Below are 14,345 nucleotides of genomic sequence, written 5' to 3' on the forward strand. Positions count from 1 at the left end.
TAATCATTGTTATTTATTGTTATAGACGCATACTAATTGTTGTTTATTTTTGTATTTTATTATTTACTTCATAATAAAAACTCGATTTTCAGACTACAGAATCGATCCCTGAATTATCCCCAGATTACGATCTTACAAATCGATTTTCACTACGCCATGCCGTTAGAAGTGAAGCTACGTATTGTCATGAACGAGAACGCAAGGGGGGAGAAAATAGAATGCATAGAATCCATAAGAAAACCAAAAGATGAAGTATGTTATGTCTTTCCTCCAGAATATCAAGCAAGAGATCATCATCCGCGGTTATTCAGTTTATCGATAGTGAAGAAAGCCGCAAACAGCTTAACCAAGGTAGGCCATTACAGAAACATTGCAGTCACGATGGATGACGCCAACAGCAGCGTCATACATCGATACAAGTTTAAACTTAGTGTTTCGAGATATTTACTTAGAAGTATCGGAGATCGTCCCCACAAGGAAAATAAAGCCCGAAAAAAATAAATTCCGAAATAAATAAATTCCGAAACCGAAAAGCCCAATCTTCAAATAGAAACATTATTAGAGATCTTCCAGAAACAAAACATGCATGAGAGGGAAGGCACGGACTTTGTCATAAAACAATTTGATGGAACGCAAAAAGCCACAGATTGGATATTAGAGTATGAAACGGAATGCGAAAAATACGAGATCCAAAACGACGAAAAAAGGATCAAGAATTTGAAGAAATATTTGGGAAAAACAGCATCAGAATGGTACCAAACAAATCTGCTGAAGGATGAAGAATACAACTGGGAAAATTGGAAGGCGGCATTTCTAAAAGCTTTTAGCAATAAAGGTTGGTCGGCAGCCCAATACGCCTATAACTTTAAATATATTTCAGGATCATTCATTGAATATGCCATAAAAAAGGAACGATTAATATTGGAAGTAAGGAGGAAGACCTCCGAAGAGACAAGGATAAATCTAATTGTTATTGGATTACCCATACACATTCAAGATAAAATCGATAAAGAAGCTGTACAATCAACAAATGACTTAATCAGACACTTGGGGCAATATGAAGACCAGATGAAAGGAAGAAAAATACAAGAGAATAATGCAAGATTGGACAGAAAGCCAGAGCCACCACCCAAGAAACAACTGTGTGTGATTTGTGAAGCACTGAATTTCCCAGGCCGATTTCACCCAACACAAGTATGCAGAAACAGAAACGGAAATGCTCAGAGGAACCAAAAGCAGGTAAATTCATTAGAAGCATTCACAACAGAAAGTAAAGAAGCAATAACACCAGATGAGAATGGAAAAAACTAAAATACCTGGAGAAGTACGAATCACTGATAAAGCTCTGAGTTAGAATCAATGACCAGAAAGAGGTTGAAGGCGTCTACGATACTGGAGCCAATGCAAGCTACATTAACCAAAGAATCATTGACCAAATAAAGGCAGATATAATAAAAGACAAGAGTATGTTTAAGACTATCAGTGGGAAGGACTTCAGGAATAGCCGGGCGAAACTTAGAATGAAAATTAATAAAATAGAGAAAGAAATAAATGTTTATATAGTGTGCAATGATAACTTCACATATGATCTGATCTTAGGGCTGGACACCATAAGAGAGTTCAAGTTGAAGCAAGATGAGAATTTGAGAGTTAGTCAGAAAGTAGACGACAAAGAAGAAATAATATTTAATAGAAAAGAAGAAAGAAGAAATAATCAGAGAAGAAAGATAAACGTTACAGAATACAAGAAGATGGACAACCTAGGACACCTAAATAACCTACAAAAAAAGAGGTAAGCCAGCTTATAGAGGAATATAAAGAATAGAGAATATATAATATAGAGAAATTCTCTATAAAATATAAAGAATTATCTATAAATTTTCTATAATATATAGAGAAATATATATAAACATATTTGCCAAACACAAATTCGATATGGGAACTAGGAAATATCAAGAGGCTTCCATTGAGCTAACTGAAAACCAATACATATCAAAGAAACCATACAGATGTGGCATTCCAGATCAGAGAGAAATAGAATTCCAGAGTACGAAATTACTAGAACAGGATCTAACAGAGGAATCAGTTCACCATTCACAGCACCGATGACACTAGCTTTTAAAAAGAAGTCGAATCGTGGAGATAGACTGTGTATTGATTTCCAAGAGATAAACAAAATTGTAGTTCTGGAATGGCAACCGTTCCCAAGAAATGAATATATCATAGTCAAAGCGGGATATTGCTGTTTTTTCTCAACGTTTGACATTAATTCAGCGTTTGATCAATTCCAATAGAAAAAGAGGACCGAGAGAAGACAGCCTTCATAACACAAAATGGACACTGGCAACGGAAATGTTTACCGTTCGGACTAAAAATCTCTCCTGCTATTTTCCAACGGGCGCTGGCAAATACTCTTAGAAGGAACGGATTAGCAGAATTTTGCATTAACTACATCGACGACATCCTAGTCTTCTCCGAAACGTTTGGTCAACATATCAAACACATAGAGCAGTTGATGAAGGTTATAAGGAAAGAAGGCTTCCGATTAAAACTGGCCAAATGTAAATTCGCAGAGAACTCAGTAAAATACCTATGCCACATTATAGAGAAAGATGGTGTGAAACCAGGAAAAGATAACCTAAAAGCGATACGTGAATTTGAACGTCCAAGAAATAAGAAGAATGTGAGACAATTACTAGGAAAAATAAATTTTTATTATAAATTCATAGAAGACGCGTGCAAACTCTTGGAACCACTACACAAATTATTAAGAAAAAACACAGAATTTATTTGGAATGAAGAATGTGAACAATCATTTCAAAAGATTAAAGAATACCTCTGTTCAAGCCTGATCCTTTCAATATACGACCATAACAAAGAAGTATTTATTTACACAGATGTAAGTGGAGAGGGCTTAGGAGCAGTTTTAAAGCAACCTCGAGCCAACGGGATGTTATATCTGATTGTGTACTTTTCAAGAGAATTGAAACCAACAGAGGCAAAGAGAAAAGCAATCCACCTTGAATGTCTTGTTATTAAAGAGACGATTCAATACTGGCAACATTGTTTAATTAGTAGATATTTCACTGTCCTTTCAGATCATAAACCATTGGAATGAATGAGAATCAAGGCAAGAACCGATGAAACCTTAGGAAACCTGATACACTACTTGTCGCAGTACAACTTCAAGATCATGTATGCTCCAGGAAAATACAACATAGAGGCAGACACACTATCCAGGAACCCCGTCTTAGAAAGCTTTGAGAATGAAGAAGATGTTTTGAAAGTAGCAAATATTATAAAAAAAACAAGACATAATCCAAGACCAAGAAGAAAACAGAGAAAATATTAAAAATACGAAAGACCTTATAAAAAAATCAGAGATTTTTTTAAAAAATATTAAAGGACGCCAACGTATATTCGTCTCACAAGAGTTTGGTGAATATATCATAAGGAAGGTTTATGATTTCTTTGGTCATATTGGAAGAAACCATATACTGAAGAAAATCCGATCCTTTTATTATTTCAAAAAGATGGACCGAATTGTCGACAAATTCTGCAAACATTGCGAAATCTGCATCAAGAATAAAAGCAGAACGAGAAGACCGATCGGGTTTATGTCGAAACTAGGACCAGCTAGGAAACCGTTTGAAATATTGTCATTCGATACGGTCGGAGGTTTTTCCAATAACAACTCACCAAAGAAATACATGCACATACTCATCGATCATTTTTCAAGGGCTGTTTTTATCTCCACATCGAAAACACAACGCTCAGAAGATATCATAAAACTTATAGACTCGACAGGAGAAACTGATTCCATAAAAATTTTCCTTGCAGACCGATACCCAGTAATGACATCCAAAGAAATTCAAGAGTATGCGAGAAAAAGGAACATTAAATTAATTTTCACTTCGACAGACTGCCCATCCTCCACTGGACTGAACGAAAGGGTAAATCAAACATTAGTAAACAGGATCAGATGTAAGATCAATTCAGACAAAAATAAGAGAAACTGGACAAAAATCGCAGAAGAAAGCGTAGAAGAATACAATAACACCAGACACAGTGTAACGGGATTTGCCCCAAATCATTTAATGTATGGAAAAATGATTGAAATCGTCCCTTAGGAAATAATGGAAAATAAGATAAACCTAAAAAGAGACAGAGAAGAAGCATTCAAAAACTCGACAAGAAATTTCGAAATCAACAAACAAAAATACGATAAAAAAAGAAGAGAACACGAATTTAAAATCGGTGATATGGTCTTCACCCACAACGGAAACAAAATGAATAGAAATAAGCTGGAAGAAATTAGGAAAGGACCTTTCAAAATTCTAAGAAGGATTTCAAACTCCATATATGAAGTGGATAACGGTAATCGGAGATCTGAAGGGAATTTCTTCCACTCGAGTAAGCTGACCCCTTACAGAGAAGACAATTAGCGATGTAATTGTCAACACGAGGAGGAGAGGTGTAAACTCCCTAGAGTTCATGTAACATAGGGAATCTTTTTGTTTTACGGGTAGCACGACAGGATGTGTTTCACGAGCAAACCGATCTTCTTTTGTTTTACGGACGACCATTTTAAGAAGCACATTTTTCCCGAACGGACGGACAGAGAGTTACATTAGAGACAGACAAGGCTACAGAATAGTTATTTAAGATTTTAAAGACTGAAGAAGAAGATCGGTAGCTCAGGACGTTGAAAATCGATTCTCGATTTTCAGGTAAACATTGCACTAAAGACTTGTTATTTCCCGTTTAGATAATCATTGTTATTTATTGTTATAGACGCATACTAATTGTTGTTTATTTTTGTATTTTATTATTTACTTCATAATAAAAACTCGATTTTCAGACTACAGAATCGATCCCTGAATTATCCCCAGATTACGATCTTACAAATCGATTTTCACTACGCCATGCCGTTAGAAGTGAAGCTACGTATTGTCATGAACGAGAACGCAAGGGGGGAGAAAATAGAATGCATAGAATCCATAAGAAAACCAAAAGATGAAGTATGTTATGTCTTTCCTCCAGAATATCAAGCAAGAGATCATCATCCGCGGTTATTCAGTTTATCGATAGTGAAGAAAGCCGCAAACAGCTTAACCAAGGTAGGCCATTACAGAAACATTGCAGTCACGATGGATGACGCCAACAGCAGCGTCATACATCGATACAAGTTTAAACTTAGTGTTTCGAGATATTTACTTAGAAGTATCGGAGATCGTCCCCACAAGGAAAATAAAGCCCGAAAAAAATAAATTCCGAAATAAATAAATTCCGAAACCGAAAAGCCCAATCTTCAAATAGAAACATTATTAGAGATCTTCCAGAAACAAAACATGCATGAGAGGGAAGGCACGGACTTTGTCATAAAACAATTTGATGGAACGCAAAAAGCCACAGATTGGATATTAGAGTATGAAACGGAATGCGAAAAATACGAGATCCAAAACGACGAAAAAAGGATCAAGAATTTGAAGAAATATTTGGGAAAAACAGCATCAGAATGGTACCAAACAAATCTGCTGAAGGATGAAGAATACAACTGGGAAAATTGGAAGGCGGCATTTCTAAAAGCTTTTAGCAATAAAGGTTGGTCGGCAGCCCAATACGCCTATAACTTTAAATATATTTCAGGATCATTCATTGAATATGCCATAAAAAAGGAACGATTAATATTGGAAGTAAGGAGGAAGACCTCCGAAGAGACAAGGATAAATCTAATTGTTATTGGATTACCCATACACATTCAAGATAAAATCGATAAAGAAGCTGTACAATCAACAAATGACTTAATCAGACACTTGGGGCAATATGAAGACCAGATGAAAGGAAGAAAAATACAAGAGAATAATGCAAGATTGGACAGAAAGCCAGAGCCACCACCCAAGAAACAACTGTGTGTGATTTGTGAAGCACTGAATTTCCCAGGCCGATTTCACCCAACACAAGTATGCAGAAACAGAAACGGAAATGCTCAGAGGAACCAAAAGCAGGTAAATTCATTAGAAGCATTCACAACAGAAAGTAAAGAAGCAATAACACCAGATGAGAATGGAAAAAACTAAAATACCTGGAGAAGTACGAATCACTGATAAAGCTCTGAGTTAGAATCAATGACCAGAAAGAGGTTGAAGGCGTCTACGATACTGGAGCCAATGCAAGCTACATTAACCAAAGAATCATTGACCAAATAAAGGCAGATATAATAAAAGACAAGAGTATGTTTAAGACTATCAGTGGGAAGGACTTCAGGAATAGCCGGGCGAAACTTAGAATGAAAATTAATAAAATAGAGAAAGAAATAAATGTTTATATAGTGTGCAATGATAACTTCACATATGATCTGATCTTAGGGCTGGACACCATAAGAGAGTTCAAGTTGAAGCAAGATGAGAATTTGAGAGTTAGTCAGAAAGTAGACGACAAAGAAGAAATAATATTTAATAGAAAAGAAGAAAGAAGAAATAATCAGAGAAGAAAGATAAACGTTACAGAATACAAGAAGATGGACAACCTAGGACACCTAAATAACCTACAAAAAAAGAGGTAAGCCAGCTTATAGAGGAATATAAAGAATAGAGAATATATAATATAGAGAAATTCTCTATAAAATATAAAGAATTATCTATAAATTTTCTATAATATATAGAGAAATATATATAAACATATTTGCCAAACACAAATTCGATATGGGAACTAGGAAATATCAAGAGGCTTCCATTGAGCTAACTGAAAACCAATACATATCAAAGAAACCATACAGATGTGGCATTCCAGATCAGAGAGAAATAGAATTCCAGAGTACGAAATTACTAGAACAGGATCTAACAGAGGAATCAGTTCACCATTCACAGCACCGATGACACTAGCTTTTAAAAAGAAGTCGAATCGTGGAGATAGACTGTGTATTGATTTCCAAGAGATAAACAAAATTGTAGTTCTGGAATGGCAACCGTTCCCAAGAAATGAATATATCATAGTCAAAGCGGGATATTGCTGTTTTTTCTCAACGTTTGACATTAATTCAGCGTTTGATCAATTCCAATAGAAAAAGAGGACCGAGAGAAGACAGCCTTCATAACACAAAATGGACACTGGCAACGGAAATGTTTACCGTTCGGACTAAAAATCTCTCCTGCTATTTTCCAACGGGCGCTGGCAAATACTCTTAGAAGGAACGGATTAGCAGAATTTTGCATTAACTACATCGACGACATCCTAGTCTTCTCCGAAACGTTTGGTCAACATATCAAACACATAGAGCAGTTGATGAAGGTTATAAGGAAAGAAGGCTTCCGATTAAAACTGGCCAAATGTAAATTCGCAGAGAACTCAGTAAAATACCTATGCCACATTATAGAGAAAGATGGTGTGAAACCAGGAAAAGATAACCTAAAAGCGATACGTGAATTTGAACGTCCAAGAAATAAGAAGAATGTGAGACAATTACTAGGAAAAATAAATTTTTATTATAAATTCATAGAAGACGCGTGCAAACTCTTGGAACCACTACACAAATTATTAAGAAAAAACACAGAATTTATTTGGAATGAAGAATGTGAACAATCATTTCAAAAGATTAAAGAATACCTCTGTTCAAGCCTGATCCTTTCAATATACGACCATAACAAAGAAGTATTTATTTACACAGATGTAAGTGGAGAGGGCTTAGGAGCAGTTTTAAAGCAACCTCGAGCCAACGGGATGTTATATCTGATTGTGTACTTTTCAAGAGAATTGAAACCAACAGAGGCAAAGAGAAAAGCAATCCACCTTGAATGTCTTGTTATTAAAGAGACGATTCAATACTGGCAACATTGTTTAATTAGTAGATATTTCACTGTCCTTTCAGATCATAAACCATTGGAATGAATGAGAATCAAGGCAAGAACCGATGAAACCTTAGGAAACCTGATACACTACTTGTCGCAGTACAACTTCAAGATCATGTATGCTCCAGGAAAATACAACATAGAGGCAGACACACTATCCAGGAACCCCGTCTTAGAAAGCTTTGAGAATGAAGAAGATGTTTTGAAAGTAGCAAATATTATAAAAAAAACAAGACATAATCCAAGACCAAGAAGAAAACAGAGAAAATATTAAAAATACGAAAGACCTTATAAAAAAATCAGAGATTTTTTTAAAAAATATTAAAGGACGCCAACGTATATTCGTCTCACAAGAGTTTGGTGAATATATCATAAGGAAGGTTTATGATTTCTTTGGTCATATTGGAAGAAACCATATACTGAAGAAAATCCGATCCTTTTATTATTTCAAAAAGATGGACCGAATTGTCGACAAATTCTGCAAACATTGCGAAATCTGCATCAAGAATAAAAGCAGAACGAGAAGACCGATCGGGTTTATGTCGAAACTAGGACCAGCTAGGAAACCGTTTGAAATATTGTCATTCGATACGGTCGGAGGTTTTTCCAATAACAACTCACCAAAGAAATACATGCACATACTCATCGATCATTTTTCAAGGGCTGTTTTTATCTCCACATCGAAAACACAACGCTCAGAAGATATCATAAAACTTATAGACTCGACAGGAGAAACTGATTCCATAAAAATTTTCCTTGCAGACCGATACCCAGTAATGACATCCAAAGAAATTCAAGAGTATGCGAGAAAAAGGAACATTAAATTAATTTTCACTTCGACAGACTGCCCATCCTCCACTGGACTGAACGAAAGGGTAAATCAAACATTAGTAAACAGGATCAGATGTAAGATCAATTCAGACAAAAATAAGAGAAACTGGACAAAAATCGCAGAAGAAAGCGTAGAAGAATACAATAACACCAGACACAGTGTAACGGGATTTGCCCCAAATCATTTAATGTATGGAAAAATGATTGAAATCGTCCCTTAGGAAATAATGGAAAATAAGATAAACCTAAAAAGAGACAGAGAAGAAGCATTCAAAAACTCGACAAGAAATTTCGAAATCAACAAACAAAAATACGATAAAAAAAGAAGAGAACACGAATTTAAAATCGGTGATATGGTCTTCACCCACAACGGAAACAAAATGAATAGAAATAAGCTGGAAGAAATTAGGAAAGGACCTTTCAAAATTCTAAGAAGGATTTCAAACTCCATATATGAAGTGGATAACGGTAATCGGAGATCTGAAGGGAATTTCTTCCACTCGAGTAAGCTGACCCCTTACAGAGAAGACAATTAGCGATGTAATTGTCAACACGAGGAGGAGAGGTGTAAACTCCCTAGAGTTCATGTAACATAGGGAATCTTTTTGTTTTACGGGTAGCACGACAGGATGTGTTTCACGAGCAAACCGATCTTCTTTTGTTTTACGGACGACCATTTTAAGAAGCACATTTTTCCCGAACGGACGGACAGAGAGTTACATTAGAGACAGACAAGGCTACAGAATAGTTATTTAAGATTTTAAAGACTGAAGAAGAAGATCGGTAGCTCAGGACGTTGAAAATCGATTCTCGATTTTCAGGTAAACATTGCACTAAAGACTTGTTATTTCCCGTTTAGATAATCATTGTTATTTATTGTTATAGACGCATACTAATTGTTGTTTATTTTTGTATTTTATTATTTACTTCATAATAAAAACTCGATTTTCAGACTACAGAATCGATCCCTGAATTATCCCCAGATTACGATCTTACAAATCGATTTTCACTACGCCATGCCGTTAGAAGTGAAGCTACGTATTGTCATGAACGAGAACGCAAGGGGGGAGAAAATAGAATGCATAGAATCCATAAGAAAACCAAAAGATGAAGTATGTTATGTCTTTCCTCCAGAATATCAAGCAAGAGATCATCATCCGCGGTTATTCAGTTTATCGATAGTGAAGAAAGCCGCAAACAGCTTAACCAAGGTAGGCCATTACAGAAACATTGCAGTCACGATGGATGACGCCAACAGCAGCGTCATACATCGATACAAGTTTAAACTTAGTGTTTCGAGATATTTACTTAGAAGTATCGGAGATCGTCCCCACAAGGAAAATAAAGCCCGAAAAAAATAAATTCCGAAATAAATAAATTCCGAAACCGAAAAGCCCAATCTTCAAATAGAAACATTATTAGAGATCTTCCAGAAACAAAACATGCATGAGAGGGAAGGCACGGACTTTGTCATAAAACAATTTGATGGAACGCAAAAAGCCACAGATTGGATATTAGAGTATGAAACGGAATGCGAAAAATACGAGATCCAAAACGACGAAAAAAGGATCAAGAATTTGAAGAAATATTTGGGAAAAACAGCATCAGAATGGTACCAAACAAATCTGCTGAAGGATGAAGAATACAACTGGGAAAATTGGAAGGCGGCATTTCTAAAAGCTTTTAGCAATAAAGGTTGGTCGGCAGCCCAATACGCCTATAACTTTAAATATATTTCAGGATCATTCATTGAATATGCCATAAAAAAGGAACGATTAATATTGGAAGTAAGGAGGAAGACCTCCGAAGAGACAAGGATAAATCTAATTGTTATTGGATTACCCATACACATTCAAGATAAAATCGATAAAGAAGCTGTACAATCAACAAATGACTTAATCAGACACTTGGGGCAATATGAAGACCAGATGAAAGGAAGAAAAATACAAGAGAATAATGCAAGATTGGACAGAAAGCCAGAGCCACCACCCAAGAAACAACTGTGTGTGATTTGTGAAGCACTGAATTTCCCAGGCCGATTTCACCCAACACAAGTATGCAGAAACAGAAACGGAAATGCTCAGAGGAACCAAAAGCAGGTAAATTCATTAGAAGCATTCACAACAGAAAGTAAAGAAGCAATAACACCAGATGAGAATGGAAAAAACTAAAATACCTGGAGAAGTACGAATCACTGATAAAGCTCTGAGTTAGAATCAATGACCAGAAAGAGGTTGAAGGCGTCTACGATACTGGAGCCAATGCAAGCTACATTAACCAAAGAATCATTGACCAAATAAAGGCAGATATAATAAAAGACAAGAGTATGTTTAAGACTATCAGTGGGAAGGACTTCAGGAATAGCCGGGCGAAACTTAGAATGAAAATTAATAAAATAGAGAAAGAAATAAATGTTTATATAGTGTGCAATGATAACTTCACATATGATCTGATCTTAGGGCTGGACACCATAAGAGAGTTCAAGTTGAAGCAAGATGAGAATTTGAGAGTTAGTCAGAAAGTAGACGACAAAGAAGAAATAATATTTAATAGAAAAGAAGAAAGAAGAAATAATCAGAGAAGAAAGATAAACGTTACAGAATACAAGAAGATGGACAACCTAGGACACCTAAATAACCTACAAAAAAAGAGGTAAGCCAGCTTATAGAGGAATATAAAGAATAGAGAATATATAATATAGAGAAATTCTCTATAAAATATAAAGAATTATCTATAAATTTTCTATAATATATAGAGAAATATATATAAACATATTTGCCAAACACAAATTCGATATGGGAACTAGGAAATATCAAGAGGCTTCCATTGAGCTAACTGAAAACCAATACATATCAAAGAAACCATACAGATGTGGCATTCCAGATCAGAGAGAAATAGAATTCCAGAGTACGAAATTACTAGAACAGGATCTAACAGAGGAATCAGTTCACCATTCACAGCACCGATGACACTAGCTTTTAAAAAGAAGTCGAATCGTGGAGATAGACTGTGTATTGATTTCCAAGAGATAAACAAAATTGTAGTTCTGGAATGGCAACCGTTCCCAAGAAATGAATATATCATAGTCAAAGCGGGATATTGCTGTTTTTTCTCAACGTTTGACATTAATTCAGCGTTTGATCAATTCCAATAGAAAAAGAGGACCGAGAGAAGACAGCCTTCATAACACAAAATGGACACTGGCAACGGAAATGTTTACCGTTCGGACTAAAAATCTCTCCTGCTATTTTCCAACGGGCGCTGGCAAATACTCTTAGAAGGAACGGATTAGCAGAATTTTGCATTAACTACATCGACGACATCCTAGTCTTCTCCGAAACGTTTGGTCAACATATCAAACACATAGAGCAGTTGATGAAGGTTATAAGGAAAGAAGGCTTCCGATTAAAACTGGCCAAATGTAAATTCGCAGAGAACTCAGTAAAATACCTATGCCACATTATAGAGAAAGATGGTGTGAAACCAGGAAAAGATAACCTAAAAGCGATACGTGAATTTGAACGTCCAAGAAATAAGAAGAATGTGAGACAATTACTAGGAAAAATAAATTTTTATTATAAATTCATAGAAGACGCGTGCAAACTCTTGGAACCACTACACAAATTATTAAGAAAAAACACAGAATTTATTTGGAATGAAGAATGTGAACAATCATTTCAAAAGATTAAAGAATACCTCTGTTCAAGCCTGATCCTTTCAATATACGACCATAACAAAGAAGTATTTATTTACACAGATGTAAGTGGAGAGGGCTTAGGAGCAGTTTTAAAGCAACCTCGAGCCAACGGGATGTTATATCTGATTGTGTACTTTTCAAGAGAATTGAAACCAACAGAGGCAAAGAGAAAAGCAATCCACCTTGAATGTCTTGTTATTAAAGAGACGATTCAATACTGGCAACATTGTTTAATTAGTAGATATTTCACTGTCCTTTCAGATCATAAACCATTGGAATGAATGAGAATCAAGGCAAGAACCGATGAAACCTTAGGAAACCTGATACACTACTTGTCGCAGTACAACTTCAAGATCATGTATGCTCCAGGAAAATACAACATAGAGGCAGACACACTATCCAGGAACCCCGTCTTAGAAAGCTTTGAGAATGAAGAAGATGTTTTGAAAGTAGCAAATATTATAAAAAAAACAAGACATAATCCAAGACCAAGAAGAAAACAGAGAAAATATTAAAAATACGAAAGACCTTATAAAAAAATCAGAGATTTTTTTAAAAAATATTAAAGGACGCCAACGTATATTCGTCTCACAAGAGTTTGGTGAATATATCATAAGGAAGGTTTATGATTTCTTTGGTCATATTGGAAGAAACCATATACTGAAGAAAATCCGATCCTTTTATTATTTCAAAAAGATGGACCGAATTGTCGACAAATTCTGCAAACATTGCGAAATCTGCATCAAGAATAAAAGCAGAACGAGAAGACCGATCGGGTTTATGTCGAAACTAGGACCAGCTAGGAAACCGTTTGAAATATTGTCATTCGATACGGTCGGAGGTTTTTCCAATAACAACTCACCAAAGAAATACATGCACATACTCATCGATCATTTTTCAAGGGCTGTTTTTATCTCCACATCGAAAACACAACGCTCAGAAGATATCATAAAACTTATAGACTCGACAGGAGAAACTGATTCCATAAAAATTTTCCTTGCAGACCGATACCCAGTAATGACATCCAAAGAAATTCAAGAGTATGCGAGAAAAAGGAACATTAAATTAATTTTCACTTCGACAGACTGCCCATCCTCCACTGGACTGAACGAAAGGGTAAATCAAACATTAGTAAACAGGATCAGATGTAAGATCAATTCAGACAAAAATAAGAGAAACTGGACAAAAATCGCAGAAGAAAGCGTAGAAGAATACAATAACACCAGACACAGTGTAACGGGATTTGCCCCAAATCATTTAATGTATGGAAAAATGATTGAAATCGTCCCTTAGGAAATAATGGAAAATAAGATAAACCTAAAAAGAGACAGAGAAGAAGCATTCAAAAACTCGACAAGAAATTTCGAAATCAACAAACAAAAATACGATAAAAAAAGAAGAGAACACGAATTTAAAATCGGTGATATGGTCTTCACCCACAACGGAAACAAAATGAATAGAAATAAGCTGGAAGAAATTAGGAAAGGACCTTTCAAAATTCTAAGAAGGATTTCAAACTCCATATATGAAGTGGATAACGGTAATCGGAGATCTGAAGGGAATTTCTTCCACTCGAGTAAGCTGACCCCTTACAGAGAAGACAATTAGCGATGTAATTGTCAACACGAGGAGGAGAGGTGTAAACTCCCTAGAGTTCATGTAACATAGGGAATCTTTTTGTTTTACGGGTAGCACGACAGGATGTGTTTCACGAGCAAACCGATCTTCTTTTGTTTTACGGACGACCATTTTAAGAAGCACATTTTTCCCGAACGGACGGACAGAGAGTTACATTAGAGACAGACAAGGCTACAGAATAGTTATTTAAGATTTTAAAGACTGAAGAAGAAGATCGGTAGCTCAGGACGTTGAAAATCGATTCTCGATTTTCAGGTAAACATTGCACTAAAGACTTGTTATTTCCCGTTTAGATAATCATTGTTATTTATTGTTATAGACGCATACTAATT

The 14,345-nt window shown here is 35.6% G+C and overlaps 1 long non-coding RNA gene across 6 annotated transcripts in view; it reads left to right on the forward strand.

Annotated features, from left to right (window-relative positions):
• Positions 1-14,345, forward strand: part of LOC126915718 (uncharacterized) — a 52,813-nt gene that overhangs the window by 33,386 nt on the left and 5,082 nt on the right. For 4 of the 6 annotated variants that reach the window (XR_007710299.1, XR_007710300.1, XR_007710301.1 and 1 more), the window contains exons 8-10: positions 93-4,730; positions 4,862-9,499; positions 9,631-14,268. This is a non-coding gene — a long non-coding RNA (uncharacterized LOC126915718). The remainder of the gene's footprint in view (positions 1-92; positions 4,731-4,861; positions 9,500-9,630; positions 14,269-14,345) is intronic. The other 2 variants (XR_007710303.1, XR_007710304.1) reach the window with 1 other exon arrangement.

Source organism: Bombus affinis, chromosome 4 (assembly GCF_024516045.1).
Source record: "Bombus affinis isolate iyBomAffi1 chromosome 4, iyBomAffi1.2, whole genome shotgun sequence".
NCBI lineage: Eukaryota > Metazoa > Arthropoda > Insecta > Hymenoptera > Apidae > Bombus > Bombus affinis.